Below are 15,904 nucleotides of genomic sequence, written 5' to 3'. Positions count from 1 at the left end.
TCTCTGCCTCTCTCACCACAGGCCGTTCTCCCTTTGTGGGTCTGCCTCTCTGTGCCTCTTCTCTTCTTCTAACGACACCAGTCGTACTGGATCAAGGGCCCACTGTACTCCAGCATGACCTCATCTTAACTAATTACATTGCAGTGACCCCATTTCCAAGAAAGGTCACATTCTAAGGTACTGGGAGTTAGGACTTCAAAATGTCTTTTGAGGGGCCACAAATCAAGCCCTAACACGAGTCCCGTTTTGCAACTCCAGAGTTGTGAAATAGCCCAAAGACAAGGAAGGACACGACACCCAGTACCCCGGGTTTTCTGCCCATCTCCATCTTTCACAAGTTTTCCTCACCCCCTTCCTAGGGTGGCCCCAGATTGGGGGATCTTGAGTCCACGCTGGTAACCACTGCCATGCCTGCTACAAAGCAAGAAGCATTCCTCTTTCTGGGCAGGCTGGGCCCAGAGGTCTTGGCTGAGGCTGAACTCCGGGGGGGTTCCAAGGTTGCCGGCAAAGTCTTGGGGCACACTGGTGAGCTGTACTTCCTGAGGCGGCTGATTCCACCCCCAATTCCACCTCTGTCTCACGGGCACCGACTGGCCTCTCTGGCCTCCAAACACTTCAAGCATTTGTCACTGTTCCTTTCCTGGCAAATCTCTCCAGACGCCTGCAGAAACCCTCTCTCTCGTCTTTGGTGACAGTCAGTGGGTGAGTTTCTCCTGCTCACTCACCTCCACCCCATATACACCCAGGACCGGTGCAGGAAAACTGTGCTGTGCCCTTGCCACGGCAAGATTCCGCACCCCGTAGCTGTGCTGCGTTCGGAGGCTGAGAGCAGACACGCGAGTGGGAGAAAGCTTGATGGTGGAAGGGCCTTCCCATCATCTGGGGCGAAGAGGGGAGCACCCCATGCCCCGCGCATTCTGAACATTAGGTTTATGCTGTGGCGGCTTAGTGGCTCCCCTCACCTGAAGATGCCGCCTCTTCTTTCTGTCCCGCTTCCTTCTCTGGGAAGCGATGGCATCCAACAGGTGCGCACGGGAGGCCAGTCCCACCACGGGTGATGTCTTTTCTGACTTCTGCAGGGCACCTGGTCCTGGTTGTGCTTCTCAGCCTGTCCTACTTGCGATCCCCAGGGGGCCCATTCCCTTAACCCCAGCTGGCCTGCAGGGTGAGAATGATCTGTGCAGGTTGACACTAATTGTTGAGAAATGCCTAGTCCCTCTTAAGCACATTTAATCTCAGCAGCTTGAAGACTTGTTTTCTAGTCGATAGAGTCCTCATTCATCCAAATAGCTTCCAAAACCCTTCAAAGACCCCTTCCTTATCTTTGCAGTTTAAAATAGTGGATTTATTTAGTTATTTATGCTTATTATTGACATATAACGTATTGGTTCAGGGGTATAGGTCTGTGATTCCTCAGTCTTTACACAACACACAGCACTCACCACAACACATACCCTCCCCAATGTCCATCACCCAGCCACCCCATCCCTCCCACTCCCCTCTCCTCCAGCAACCCTCAGTTTGTTTCCTGAGATTAAGAATCTCTTATGGTTTGTCTTCCTCTCTAGTTTCATGTTGTTCCATTTTTCCCTCTCTTCCCCTATGATCTTCTGCCTTTTTTTCTTAAATTCCACTTATCATTGAGATTATATGATAAATGTTTTTCTCTGGTTGATTTATTTCATTCAGCATAATACCCTCTAGTTCCATCCACGTTATTGCAAGTGCCAAGATTTCATTTTTTGATGTCTGCATAATATTGCATTGTGTGTGTGTGTGTGTGTGTGTGTGTGTGTGTACCACATCTTTATCCATTCATCTGTTGATGGACATCTAGGCTTTTCCCATAGTTTGTCCTTCTATTGTGGACATTGCTACTATAAACACTGGGGTGCATATGCCCCTTTAGATCACTACCTTTGTATTTTGGGGGTAAATACCCAGTAATGCAATTGCTGGGTGGTAGGGTAGCTCTATTTTTAACTTTTTGAGGAACTTCCGTATTGTTTTCCAGAGTGGCTGTACCAGCTTGCATTCCCACTAACAGTGTAGGAGGGTTCCCCTTTCTCTGCATCCTTGCCAACATCTGTCATTTCCTGACTTGTTAATTTTAGCCCTTCTGACTGGCGTGTGGTGGTATCTCACTGTGGTTTTGATTTGTATTTCCCTGATGCCGAGTGATGTTGAGCACTTCTTCATGTGTCATGTTGGCCTTTTGAATGTCTTTGCAGAAATGTCTGGTTTTATCTTCTGCCCATTTCTTGATTGGATTATTTGTTCTTTGGGTGTTGAGTTTGATAAGTTATTTATAGATTTTTGGATACTAACCCTTTATCTGATATGTCCTTTGAAAATATCTTCTCCCATTCTGTCAGTTGTCTTTTGGTTTTGTTGACTGTTTCCTTTGCTGTGCAAAACCTTTTTATCTTGATGAAGTCTCAATAGTTCATTTTTGCCCTTGCTTACCACGCCTTTGGAGATGTTTCTAGGAAGAAGTTGCTGTGGCTGAAGTCAAGGATGTTGCTGCTGGTGTTCTCCTCAAGGATTTTGATGGATTCCTTTCTCACATTGAGGTCTTTCATCCATTTTGAGTCTATATTTGTGTATGGTGTAAAGAAATGGCCCAGTTTCATTCTTCTGCATGTGGCTGTCCAACACTGTTGCCCAACAGTATTTGTTGAAGAGACTGTCTTTTTTCTATTGGATAATCTTTCCTGCTTTGTTGAAGACTAGTTGACCATAGAATTGAGGGTCCATTCTGAGTTCTTTATTGTGTTCCATTGATCTATGTGTCTGTTTTTGTGCCAGTACCATACTGTGTTGATGATTACAGCTTTGTAATAGAGCTTGAAGTCCAGAATTGTGATGCCACCAGCTTTGGTTTTCTTTTTCAACATTCCTCTGACTATTTGGGGTCTTTTCTGGTTCCATACACATTTTAGGATTATTTTTTCCATTTCTGTGAAAAAGGTTGATGGTATTTTGAATAGGGATTGCCTTAAATGTGTAGATTGCTCTAGTAGCATAGACATTTAAAAAACATTTGTTCTTCCAATCCATGAACATCGAACGTTTTTCCATTTCTTTGTCTTTCTCAATTTCTTTCATGAATATTGTATAGTTTTCTGAGTAGAGATTCTTTCCCTCTTTGGTTAGATTTATTCCTAGATAAATTGGTTAGATTTATTCTTATGGTTTTTGATGCAATTGTAAATGGTATTGACTCCTTAATTTCTCTCTTCTGTCTTGTTGTTGGTGTATAGAAATGCAGCTGGCTTCTGTGCATTGATTTTATATCCTGCAACTTAATTGAATTCTTGTATGTGTTTGTAGCAGTTTTGGGTTTTCCACATAAAGTATCATATCATCTGCAAAGATGTGAGAATCTGACTTCTTCTTTGCCAATTCAGATGCCTTTTATTTCTTTTTGTTCTCTGATTGCTGAGGTTAGGACCTCTAGTACTATGTTGAACAGCAGTGGTGGTAGGGGACATCCCGGCTGTGTTCCTGACCTTAGGGGAAAAGCTCTCAGTTTTTTGCCTATGGAGAATGATATTCACTATGGGATTTTCACAGATGGCTTTGATGACATTGAGGTATGTACTCTCTGTTCTTATGCTGTGAAGAGTTTTAATCAGGAAAGGATGCTGTATTTCATCAAATGCTTTTCTGCACCTATTGAGAGGATCATATGGTTCTTGTTCTTTCTTTTATTTGTGTATTGTATCACATTGATTGATTTGCAAATGTTAAACCAAACTTGCAGCCCTGGAATAAATCCCACTTGGTCATGTAAAGAATCCTTTTAATGTACTGTTGGATCCTATTGGCTAGTATTTTGGTGAGAATTTTTGCATCCATGTTCATCAGGGATATTGGTCTGTAATTCTACTTTTTTTTTTTTTTTAAAGATTTTATTTATTTACTTGAGGGAGAGACAGTGAGAGAGAGCATGAACGAGGAGAAGGTCAGAGAGTGAAGCAGACTCCCCATGGAGCTGGGAGTCTGATGCGGGACTCGATCCCGGGACTCCAGGATCATGACCTGAGCTGAAGGCAGTCGTCCAACCAACTGAGCCACCCAGGCGTCCCTGTAATTCTACTTTTTGATGGGGTCTTTGTCTGGTTTGGGGATCAAGGTAATGCTGGCCTCATAAGAACAGCTTGGAAGTTTTCCTTCCATTTCTATTTTTTTTGGAACATCTTCAGATGAATAGGTATTAATTCTTCTTTAACTGTTTGATATAATTCCCCTGGGAAGCCATCTGGCCCTGGGTTCTTGTTTGTTGGGAGATTTTTGAGGACTGCTTCAATTTCTGCTGGTTATGGGTCTGTTCAGATCTTCTCTTTCTTCCTGATTCAGTTTCGGTAGTTTATATGTCTCTAGGAATGCATCTATTTCTTCCAGATTATCTGGTTTGTTGGCATATAGTTGCTCATAGTATGTTTTTATAATTGTTTGTATTTCTTCAGTGTTGGTTGTGATCTCCCTTCTTTCATTCATGATTGTATTTATTTGGGTCTTTTCTCTTTTCTTTTTGATAAGTCTGGCCAAGGGTTTACTAATCTTTTAATTCTTTCAAAGAACCAGCTCCTAGCTTTATTGATCTGTTCTATTGTTCTTTTGTTTTCTATTTCATTGATTTCTCCTCTAATCTTTATTATTTCTCTTCTCCTGCTCGGTTTAGGCTTTATCTGCTGACCTTTCTTTAGCTCCTTTAGGTGTAGGTGTAGGTTGTGTATTTGAGAACTTTCTTGTTTCTTGAGAAAGGCTTGTATTGCAATATATTTCCCTCTTAGGACTGCCTTTGCTGCAACCCAAAGGTTTTTTCTTTAATTTCCTGGTTGACCATTTATTCTTTGGTAGGATGCTCTTTAGCCTCCACATATTTGAGTTCATTCCAACTTTCTTCTTGTGATTGAGTTCCAGTTTCAAAGCATTGTGGTCTGAAAATATGCAGGGAATGATCCCAATCTTTTGGTACCAGTTGCTACCTGATCTGTGAATGTGATCTATTCTGGAGAATGTTCCATGTGCACTAGAGAAGAATGTGTATTCTGTTGCTTAGGATGGAATGTTCTGAATATAACTGTGAAGTCCATCTGGTCCAGTGTGCCATGTAAAGCCCTTATTTCTTTGTTGATCTTTTGCTTAAATAATCGGTCCATTTCAGTGAGGAGGATGTTAAAGTGTCCCCTACTATTATTGTATTATTATTGAGTATTTCTTTGATTTTGTTATTAATTGGCTTATATAATTGGCTTATATAATATGCCCTTAACATGGGCATAATATTTACAATTGTTAGATCTTATTGTTGGATAGATCCTTTAATTATGATATAATGTCCTTCCTCATCTCTTATTACAGTCTTTGGCTTAAAATCCAAAGGATTTTATCCAAAGGTCTGATATACCACCCCAGCTTTCTTTTGATGTCCATTGGCATGATAGATAGTTTTCCACCCCCTCACTTTAAATCTGGGGGTGTCTTTGGGTCTAAAATGAGTCTCTTGTGGACAGCATATTGATAGGTCTTGCTGTATCCTATCTGATACATGTGTCTTTGAAGCATTTAGCCCATTTACATTCAGGGTAACTATTGAAATATATGAATTTAGTGCCATAGTATTGCCTGTAAGTGACTTTTACTGTATGCTGTCTCTGTTCCTTTCTTGTCTTTGTTACTTTTGGGCTCTCTCTTTGCTTAGAGAACCCCTTTCAATATTTCTTGCAGGGCTGGCTTGGTCATCACAATTCTTTTAGTTTCTGTTTGTCCTGGAAGCTTTTTATCACTCCTTCTACATTCAATGACAGTCTAGCTAGACAAAGTATTATTGTCTGCATATTTATCTCATTTAGTACCCTGAATATATGACTCCAGTCCCTTCTAGCCTGCCAGGTCTCTCTGTGAATATGTCTGCTGCCCATCTAATGTTTCTACCATTGCAGGTTACAGACCACTTGTCCTGAGCTGCTTTCAGGATTTTTTCTTTGTCTCTGAGATTTGTAAGTTTTAGTATTAGATGTCAGGGTGTTGACCTATTTTTATTGATTTTGAGGGGGATTATCTGTGCCTCCTGGATTTTGATGACTGTTTCCTTCCCTGAATAAATGAGGTTCTCCACTATAATTTGTTCCAATATACTTTCTGCCCTCCTCTCTCTCTCTGGGATCACAATTATTCTAATATTGTTTTGCTTTATGATATCACTTATCTCTTGAAGTGTCCCCACGTGATCCAGTATTTGTTTATCTCTCTTTTTCTCAGCTTCTTTATTCTCCATCATTTGGGCTTCTATATCACTAATTCTCTCTTCCACCTCATTTATCCTAGCAGTTAGAGCCTCCATTTTTAAAATTGCATTCTTATTATTAGCCTTTTTGGTTTTGACTTGGTTAGATTTTAATTCTTTGCTTTCTACAAAAAGGGATTCTTTAGTGTCTTCTATGCTTTTTTAAACCCAGCTAGTATCTTTATAATTGCTATTCTGAACTCTAGCTCTGATATCTTACTAATGTCCATACTGATTAGGTCCCTGGTGGTCAGTACTGCCTCTTGTTCTCTTTTCTGAGATGAATTTTTCTGTATTGTCATTCTGTCTAGAGAAGAATAGATGGACAAGAGAACAAAATACTAAATGCAACAATGACCCCAGAGAAATATACACTAAGCAAATCAGAAGAGACCCCAAACTGGAGGCAGGGAGGAAGAAAATATGATCAGGCTGGTGAATAGAATAGAGCCATACACTAAATTTTGGGTGTATTTTGGTCTGTTAGAAGAAACTGCATCCCAAAATTTTAAAGAAAAAAAATTATATATATATAATAAGGATAATATGATGAGGAGATAGAAAACGACTGTAAAAATGAAAATTTAAAAAAGATTTAAAAAAGGAATTTGTAAGATAAGAAGTTGGTTGAAAAAGAAAGCAGAAAAATTAAAAAAAAAACAGAAAAAATAGAAAAAATAAAAAAACTAACGTTGAAAGACTAAAGGATCATGAGGGAAAAGCCATGAATTCTATGTGCTGTATTCCTCTAGCTCTGGAGTTCCACAGTTCTCATTGATCGGTGAACTCTGTCTTGGCTGGATATTCTTGCTGATCTTCTGGGGGAGGGCCCTGTTGTAGTGATTCTCAAAAGTCTTTACCTGAGGCAGAATTGCACTTCCCTTGACAGGGGCCAGGCTAAGTAATCTGTTTGGGTTTGCTCTTGGGAGCTTTTGTTCCCTGAACGCTTTCCATAGAGCTCTGGAGGACGGGAATGAAAATGGTGGCCTCCTAATTACTGGCCCAGAGGAGCCAATAGCTCGGGGCCCCATCCCTCAGTGCACCCTCAGAGATAAGCAATCATTCCCATCTCCCTGGTCTCTGGTTGGGCTCCGAGCTCACCTGGCCTGTGACCAAGCGTTTCTGTCTCTGGCTCATGGCCCCGTTTGGAGTTTCCAAACCCAGCAGATTCCAAGGGCACACTCCCACACTGCTCCTCCTGGGGGAGGAAGGGGGGGCCTGGATCTGTCACTTGTGGGGTCCCTGCTCGAAGAGCAATGTCCTGACTCTGCCACAGATCATGGTTTAAGGTAATCCTGAGCTAATAGCCCCCACTTCAGCTCCGTCTCTGCAGCTGGCTTCCCCGCTGGGCTACCTGGGAACTCTGCTGCACACAGGCACCCCCAGTCTTTCTGTGACCCTGCAGTCATGAGACCACACTGTCCCCGTGAGGGCTCCACCCCTGCTTAGCCTCTGGAGCCACATCCCTCAGTGGAGCAGACTTTGGAAATTTTCCGATTCTGCGCTCTGCTGCTTTACCGCTTGCCGGGAGCCGGCTGACGGATGCTCTCCCACAACGCCCGCCTTCCTGTATAGGACCTCAGATTCACTTCTCTGCACATCTTACCGTCCAAAAAGTGGTCGCTTTTCTATTCATAGAATTGCTGCTATTCTTTTCTTCAATCTCCTGCTGAGTTTATAGGTGTTCAGAAGGGTTTGATAGCTATCTAGCTGAATTCCAGGGATGGGAGGAAATTTAGGCCTCCTACTCCTCTGCCATCTTGGACTCCTCTGGAAATAGTGGATTTTAAATAAGTGCTTTTGCCTCCGTCCCCCACAGGGGACATGTAGCAATTATCTGGAGACTTTTTTTTTTAAATCATTGCAGCTCTGGGGTTGTGGCTGGCACCTAGTGGGTAGAGGCCAGGGATGTGGCTAGACATCCTACAGAGGCTCCTAACCCCACCACAGCAATAATCACAGACCAAGTTTTGACAGTGCTAAGGTTGAGAAAACTTGGTTTAAAAAAAAAAAAAAGAAAAAAGATAACCACTTTTTAAAAAATTACAAAATAATGTATGCCCCATATAGAAAAAATTGAAAATACAGACAAGCTAAAAAGAAAAATAGAAACCTCTTGAAATCCTAGGAAAGTACATTTTCTGCTAAGGTTAAAACATTTTTTTTCTTTAAGCTGTATTAAGAATAATTTGCATTCTTTCTCACTCCCAGTAAAACTTAGCTTTATTCCCATTCCATTTGTAAAACTCAATGGATTGAAGCAAGTTGGCCCAAGTTTGCATGGGCCCAGAGGAGGGGAAAGTAAAGTTATAAATAAGGATCAAAGCTCTTTCTTTAAGGCACTGGACTAATTCCAGATGTATTTCTAGATATGAAATGCCACCAAATGTCCAGAGCAGAGACTGTTGTCATAGGGGTAGGAGACTGCTCAGCCTACCTGTTTCTCAGGGAGCTGCTGAAAAGTGAAGACATTAGCAGTAGATGCTGGGGTTTCATCTGGAGAAGGAGGTTGGCTGCTGGCTATTTTTAAAACAGAAGGCTTCTTAAATAGTAAGATGTTAAAATAATGACCTGTGAAAAGAGAGAGGCCCTTTTGTGGAGTAAAAAGCTGGAGACAATGCGGCATCCACTGGGGAGTGTCTCTGAGTGACATTTTGGCCACGCATGGGTTCAAGAAAGTGGGTGGCTGAGTCTATGCGGGGGCTCCGTGTCTGGCGGCAGCTGAAAATTCTCGATGAGTGTGAGCTGATGAGTGTGGTCCCAGCACGAAGCCGCCCCTGCAAGCTCCCTTCGGCCCCAAAGTATCTTGGAGAATGTGCAGTACTGAGGCAACCAGACACATGTCCTCAACCAGAACTTCCCCAGCCCCCACTCTGTGGCAGCCTTTGTGCAGCGCTGGGTGTGAGGGGCACAGAGATGAATCACGCTTTTGTCTGAGTGGAAGAAGACATAGAGTTCGTTGAGTCTGGGGCCATGTCCACTTTCCTAAATAGGAAGTTGCCTGCTCTTGAAATTTAAGGCTAGTACAGAAACTTTAGAGCTCCTTTTGTTCATGTAGGTTGTATCAACATAATTAATTGAGAGGGAATCTAGGCAGATGCTGTCAGGAGTTTGTCAAGAGGGCTTTTTGCTTGGAAGGGAAGCATGGGGGGAGGGGTCGGTGCTCCTCAGTGAGTCATGTTTCCTCAGCTGGAACAAGGGCTCCAGCCACATGGATGGCCATGGCTGCAGAACGCAAGACAGATGTGAATAAAGGCCAGTCAGCAAAGAAGGGGTGAGAAGCCGAGCTCTGAGATTAAGGGTGGGAGTGGAACCAGAGCAATAGCTTGTTTAAAAATTTAGGTGACATCAGTGTGGTTTGTAATAAGACACTCTATACTTGTCAGCTGCCCAATGGCTATGTAATTAAACAAGCTATTATGGAAAATTTGAAACATAAATAAAAGTAGAAAGCATAGCATAAAGAATCCAGTGTACTCACCAAGTCTCACTGATTTTTAATAAACTGCCTATTTTGTTTTAGTTCTCCCCACACCTACTCAATCTCCCAGTAATTTTAGAAGCAAATTCCAGACACCATGTCATCTGTAAATATTTCAGTATGTATCTCTAAAAAAGAAATCGTATATACTTTGAATTTTAGGTCTTTGTGTAGTACAGAGGTATGCTCTAACGTCTGACACTGTTGATCTGAAAATACACTGAAGAGAAGAAAAAGTATCATCTCCTTAGAAAAGCCTTCACCTTCTCCTTCCCAGGTTGAAATGAAGGCCCGTGTGCCTTCTATGTATACCTTGATCACTGTCCTCAACACATTGTGTAGAAATTATTGTTTCCTTGTCTGTGTCCTTCGTCAGTGTGACACTGACATTTAATGCTCAGTAAATACCCATGTGCTCCCCCACATTTCCCAGCCTCCCTTGCAGGTAAGCTGGGGCCATGTGACTATTTCAGGCCGTTGACCTGTGAGTGGGACTAATTCATCATTTCTGGTCCCAAGTCTAGAAAAAACCATGGTGCTACCTCCACGTTTGTTCTTGTTTTCTCAAGGCTCTGGCCATGTGTGACATGGTGGCATTCCAATATCAAGAGGCCCCACATCCCGTCTGACTGGATGAGTGAGAGTCTTATTGGCCCCTGACAGACTCTGTAGAAGTTAGAAATTAGGTTGTGCCATGCTAACTGACAGTAACTTGTTACCTCAGCATCAGAGAGCCTCTCCTCACGAACACAAACTAGATTCGAGGTTCTTCCTTTTCAGGGTTCTTCCTTCCATCTGCTCCATCGCTATATCCTTGGTACACTCCTTGTGCTTGGCACAGAGTAGGTTCTCCATAAATATTTAGGAAAAGGGAAGAGAAAGTAAAAAGAAGGAAGGAAGGAAGAAAAGAAGAAAGAATGGAAAAAAGGGACACAAGGAAGCAAGCATGCTCTGAGGCCCCAAGATTTAATGCACACGTTCACCACGTCTGACCCTTTGGGGATGCCGGTAGTAAAAACAAACAAGCAAACCCAGAAAGCTCTCTTTCAGAAGTTTTCTGAAGACCAGTCCCAGGAAATGTCTCTTACATGACGGCTTTGCTTTCCCTCTGAGACTCGGGCGCAGCTAAGACTGAGGAGTCAGCCTCTCCCTCCGGCGGCCGCCCTCCATGGGGCCGCTCGGCCGACATCCTCTTGGGCCCATTGGCATCGCCTCCTTCAGCTCCTCGTTTGCTCTCTGGCACCTCGCTCCCCAGCACACTCTCTCCAGCACAAAAAGGCCCCGTCTGGTCCCCCCGGTGAGCAGTGAGGCAAGGAGGAGGGCTTTCCAGAGAAAGCCTCTCGGTAGATCCTGGAGTAGAAGCTCCCTCGGGGTCCAGGCTGCCTCTTCAGCACCCTTCTCCAGGGTCTCCAGGATCCACGCGGCTCAGGTTTGTGTCTGTGGCGCTTTGAGTACTGGCGACAAAGCTCCCCGTCTAGTGCCCAGTGTTAGCTGCAGCTCTCTGGGAGACGCGCGCCGGCAGGGGCGGTGCGTGCATATGCGACCCCAAACCTGTGGCAGGCACGCCGGGGGTCTGGGCTCCGCAGCGGTCCCTGCGATCCAGCCTCACGCACCGGACTCCTGTGCAGGCAGAGGGAGTCGCTGGGAGACGGGAAGGAAGTTATCACCATAACCATGGTGTCGTCCTCATTTTTCAACATCTTCGTACATATTTCACCAAACACCTAGCAATGGTAGAATTTTCTGGTCTTTTTCAGTCCATCTAGAAGAAAGGAGCCCACCACTCCAGAGGGTCTGTTTCCACGGAGCCCTGTAGATACCCTCCTGAAGTTGGTTCCAGCAGTTATCTAGCTAGTGTTGGGGCTGGGAGAGGGCCAGAAGTTTAAGGCCAGTGTGGTTTGTGGGATCCTGGAGATTCCATTTAGCTTTATTTACAGGCTGAGCTCTTCAGCATGCCAGGTTATGCATGAGCAGCCCACCAGTCATTGGGTTATAGCCCATCCAATGACTTCTTAACTTGATTAGGTCGAGAAATACCCTATTTCCAGATAGGTCACATTCCTTGGTGCTGGGGGTTAGGACTTCAGTATACTGTTTTTTAGGGAGGAGTAGAGGACGCAATTCATCCCATCCGGAACAACTTCTTCTGCCCGACCCCACCCCTTTCTTCAGGGCTTCGCTTTAAGTCTATCCACTCGATGCAGTCGAGTCTGATGGCCTCATTTAATGTCCCAGTCTGCCCCATCCTTCTGCACCAACTTCCCTTACCTTTTCAGTGGCTCTTCCCTGCTACAGCACACATGATTATGCTAGATAATTTATCTATCAATTATGCCTATCCTTGACTGTCTCAACCTGCCACCCTCCCCTGACCTTGAGCAGTGAAGGAGGAAGTCTTTTGCTCCTCAACGGTACATCCCATCTCCTGGCCCAGTGCCTGACCCACAGATGCGATATGACACGAGATATATTTGTAGAGCTAATTGATGGCTTTTGTATTTTTTTAATGAAAAGTAAATCTGAAAAAAAAGAAAAGAAAAGAAAAGGTAAATCTGCATGTTAGGCAGTTCATGATTTTGTAGCCGTGAAATTTCAGGCTGGTGCCATGGGAAGCATGGTATGTGATGAAGACCAATGCAAGCCTTTCCTTAGGCCTCTTTTCCATACATTTATTATTTTTTCTGGGTGCTTTAAGAAATAGCAACCCACGTAGTTACATTTCTCAATCCCATACTTAGGACAAAGTATATAATAGTCTTGGGTTGTGGTTTCAATTAACATAGCAAACCCAGTACAGACTTTCTTCCTGGCATCCAAAATGAAGAGGCTGCTTTCACTTTCTAGCCCAGTTTTTCTTTCCTCTTTCTCTTGTTCTCACTAAAAACATCTATGGTATCCACCCTATATTTGGTAGGTTAAAAATGCCAAGTCCTCAGACAGAACCCACATTATTACTCCATTTTTGTAGATTAAAAAGAATAGAGGTATAGAGCACATATGTTGTTTTATGAAACAGGCAGGGTCTGGAACCAGATGCATCAAACATGCAATGGGGTGAGATTTTATTTATACATTTTTACATTGTTTGAAAAAAAATTTTTTTAACCAACAGGTATTACTTTGGCAATAAGAAGATGAAGAGGCCAATAAAAATTGAAAAAGCCTTCCTTGATAGACTGAGTTTCCCATGGCAGAAGGAATAATGCTGTTGAATTGAACACAGCCTGTTCTTCCACGAGGGAAGCTGACGAAGAAACTGTGCTTTTCTTTTTACTGCCCTGGAAACTAGTAACAAGCAGGAATATAGATCTCAGCCGTGGTTTTTAAAAGCACACTGAAAGACCATAGGGAAACCCAAGTTTCCCAGCCAGGGTCATTGCCTTGTGCTGGGATGACAGACAATTTCTGTTGTGTGTTTAAGTTTTGTTAAACTTAAACACCTAGTAGATGATGTTGGCCGAGAACAAGAATGTCTTCATGTCCCTCCTCTCCAGGCCCAGAGAGGCTCCTGGGCCAGAGGAAGTCCTCCTCTGCCCTGCGGAGGTGGGGGTCTGTGTTCACGGGCTCTCCATGCAGGGGATTTACCCCTGGGCATTCCTCCAGAGCGCGGCAACCCCGTTAAGGCTCCTGACACAAGTCCATGTGTTAGAGATATGGAAATTCTGCCATGTCAGGGCTGGTGAGGGTTTTCCTAACCCAGAGAGGGCTTGGAAAGGAACTAAACCGAGGGATCCACCCCCCTTCCTACTTGCTTCCCAGAAGCCACCCACACACACCAACAGAATCAGACAGGAGGGGTCCCCGTGGGCTGACCTGACTCAGGGGACTGTTGAAATGGCAGGGCCCAACCCTCTTCAACTCCAGGTAGGCAGTGCCATTGGCAAGCTGGTTCACTGCCAGAGTCTGGAACCTAGTGCCTTGGGCAGGACAAACTCTGGCTTTGATACAGAGGTTGCAAAAGCAGAGGCTGTGATGGGTGCTCTGGAAAGCTGGTGCACTTCCGAATCACCTGGGGAGCTTCTCTGGCCTCACCCACAGTCCTATTCCCTAGTTTGCACCAGTGGCCCGGGAACTGGAATTTTAATAAATATCCTTGTGCTGCTTATCAGCACGAATTCCCCAACACCGGTCTTCATATTCTACACGAACTACTGCACTTGGCCGTAGACTCCACAGGTTTAAGGGCCCAGTACCCCCCAGGATGGCCCTCTCTTCAGAGGCCAGTGGCAAGTGCAGGGTCTCTAGGCCCACCAAATTCTCTCTGACTTGGCTACAAATTCAAAGGTTTCTATAGCTCACCCGCACCTCCCCAGTTCTGATCATTCACAAAGTGACTCATAAAACTTAGGAAAAGTCCTACACTGAATGCTTTCTTAGAAAGAACACAACTCAGGAACAGCCTAACGGGATTTATACCTATAGCGTAAAGTAAGGGGTGGGGGCACTTAGTTTCCATGTCCTTGCTGGGTGCCCCACCCTCCCAGCACATAAATGTGCTCACAAAACTAGAAGCTCCCAGAAGCTCCTCCTTCAGAAGTTTTTTATCTGGACTTCATCAGTAGGCACGACTGATTCAATCACTGGCCATTTATGATTGGACTGGATCGTGCAGCACTTCCCCCACACCCCACTCCCCAGCCCCCTGGGCTGCAAATCAATCCTTCAATCACGTGCTTGATCTTTCTGTTGTGTTCAGACCTTCCCTTGAAACTCAGGGGCCACCAACAGTTGCCTTGCTAGCATAAACTCAGATATGATTCAGAAGGGGATGTTGTTGTTGGGTTATTTATTTTTTTTTCATGAGTAACAAAAGATCCTTCTATCACTCAGAAAATGTCAAGAGTTTTAGGAGCTCTGTGTCGAGAATCAGGGACAAAGACCAAATATAGTTTATTATAGCACAACCCCCCCCCCCATTGATTCTGATGCAGTTGCCATACATTGAGAACCACTGTGTAAGAAGATACTGATATTGCTTGAAAACTCCAAGTATCTGGCCACCTGGGTGACTCAGTTCGTTAAGCATCTGCCTTCAGCTCAGGTCATGATCCTGGGGTCCTGAGATGGAGCCCCACATCTGGCTCCCTGCTCAGCGGGAAGTCTGCTTCTCTCTCTCCATCTGTGTGCGAGCTCTCAATTTCTCTCTCTTTCAGATAAATAAATAAATAAATAAATCTTTAAAAGAAGCAAGAAAACTCTTAAGTATCAACACCATTTTGGTGAGCAGAGAATTCTGTCTTTGATGTAGGCTTCTCCCTGCCTTATAATGTCATTCTCTCCTCTTCCCTCCAGTAACTTTCTTCAAGATACAACTATAACTTATTTCTCAGTCCCCATGGGGCTCCCTCTTCTTGGTGTTAGTGTGGTACTGATTTGTAAAATTCTCTGGCCCTTTGTGCAATGTTTTCAATGCTCCTCTGCTCCTCTCTTATGTGTGTCTGCCTGTCTCATCAGATCAGCTGTCCAGGGACCCTGCTTTATGTTTCTTTAATGACCCCTGATGCAAGATTTAGTATCCTTGGGCATGGTGCTAAGTCAGCTTTCAATAAGTAGTCAGTAGGAATAAATGAAGGCATGATGTTTGACCTAATATAAAAGGAGGAAGGAGCAAGTGGTCTGCATGTAATTTGGATGTCATACATTTTTGTCAACTACCTGAGTGAATCCAACATTGAGACTAAATTCTTTACCTGGGGGCGCCAGGTGGCTCAGTGGGTTAAGCCTCTGCCTTCGGCTCAGGTCATGGGCTCTCTGCTCAGTGGGGAGCCTCCTTCCCCCCTCCCCCGCCTACTTGTGATCCCTGTCTGTCAAATAAATAAATAAAAGCTTTAAAAAAATTAATAAATTCTTTGCCTGGAACCAGATAATTTGTAACGAATGTCAAAGCAGAACTTCTACTTTGGACCGACCACAGTTGACTGCGAGGCAACCCAGCTTGGTGGATTTATTAATAAGTGTGAAAATCAGTAGAACTGTCACTAGACTTGAAATCGGAGAATATAGGGTCATGGCCTGGATCTGCCCTTGGGAGTTGTGAGATCCTGGGGGATGTCCTTTGCTTGAATAAGTTTTATTCACTTATGCATTGTTTCGGCCATCTGTACTGAGAAACCACTGCGTATTGGCAC

Source organism: Mustela lutreola, chromosome 4 (genome assembly GCF_030435805.1).
Source record: "Mustela lutreola isolate mMusLut2 chromosome 4, mMusLut2.pri, whole genome shotgun sequence".
In the NCBI taxonomy this organism is placed as follows: domain Eukaryota; kingdom Metazoa; phylum Chordata; class Mammalia; order Carnivora; family Mustelidae; genus Mustela; species Mustela lutreola.
This window is presented reverse-complemented; position numbering follows the sequence as displayed.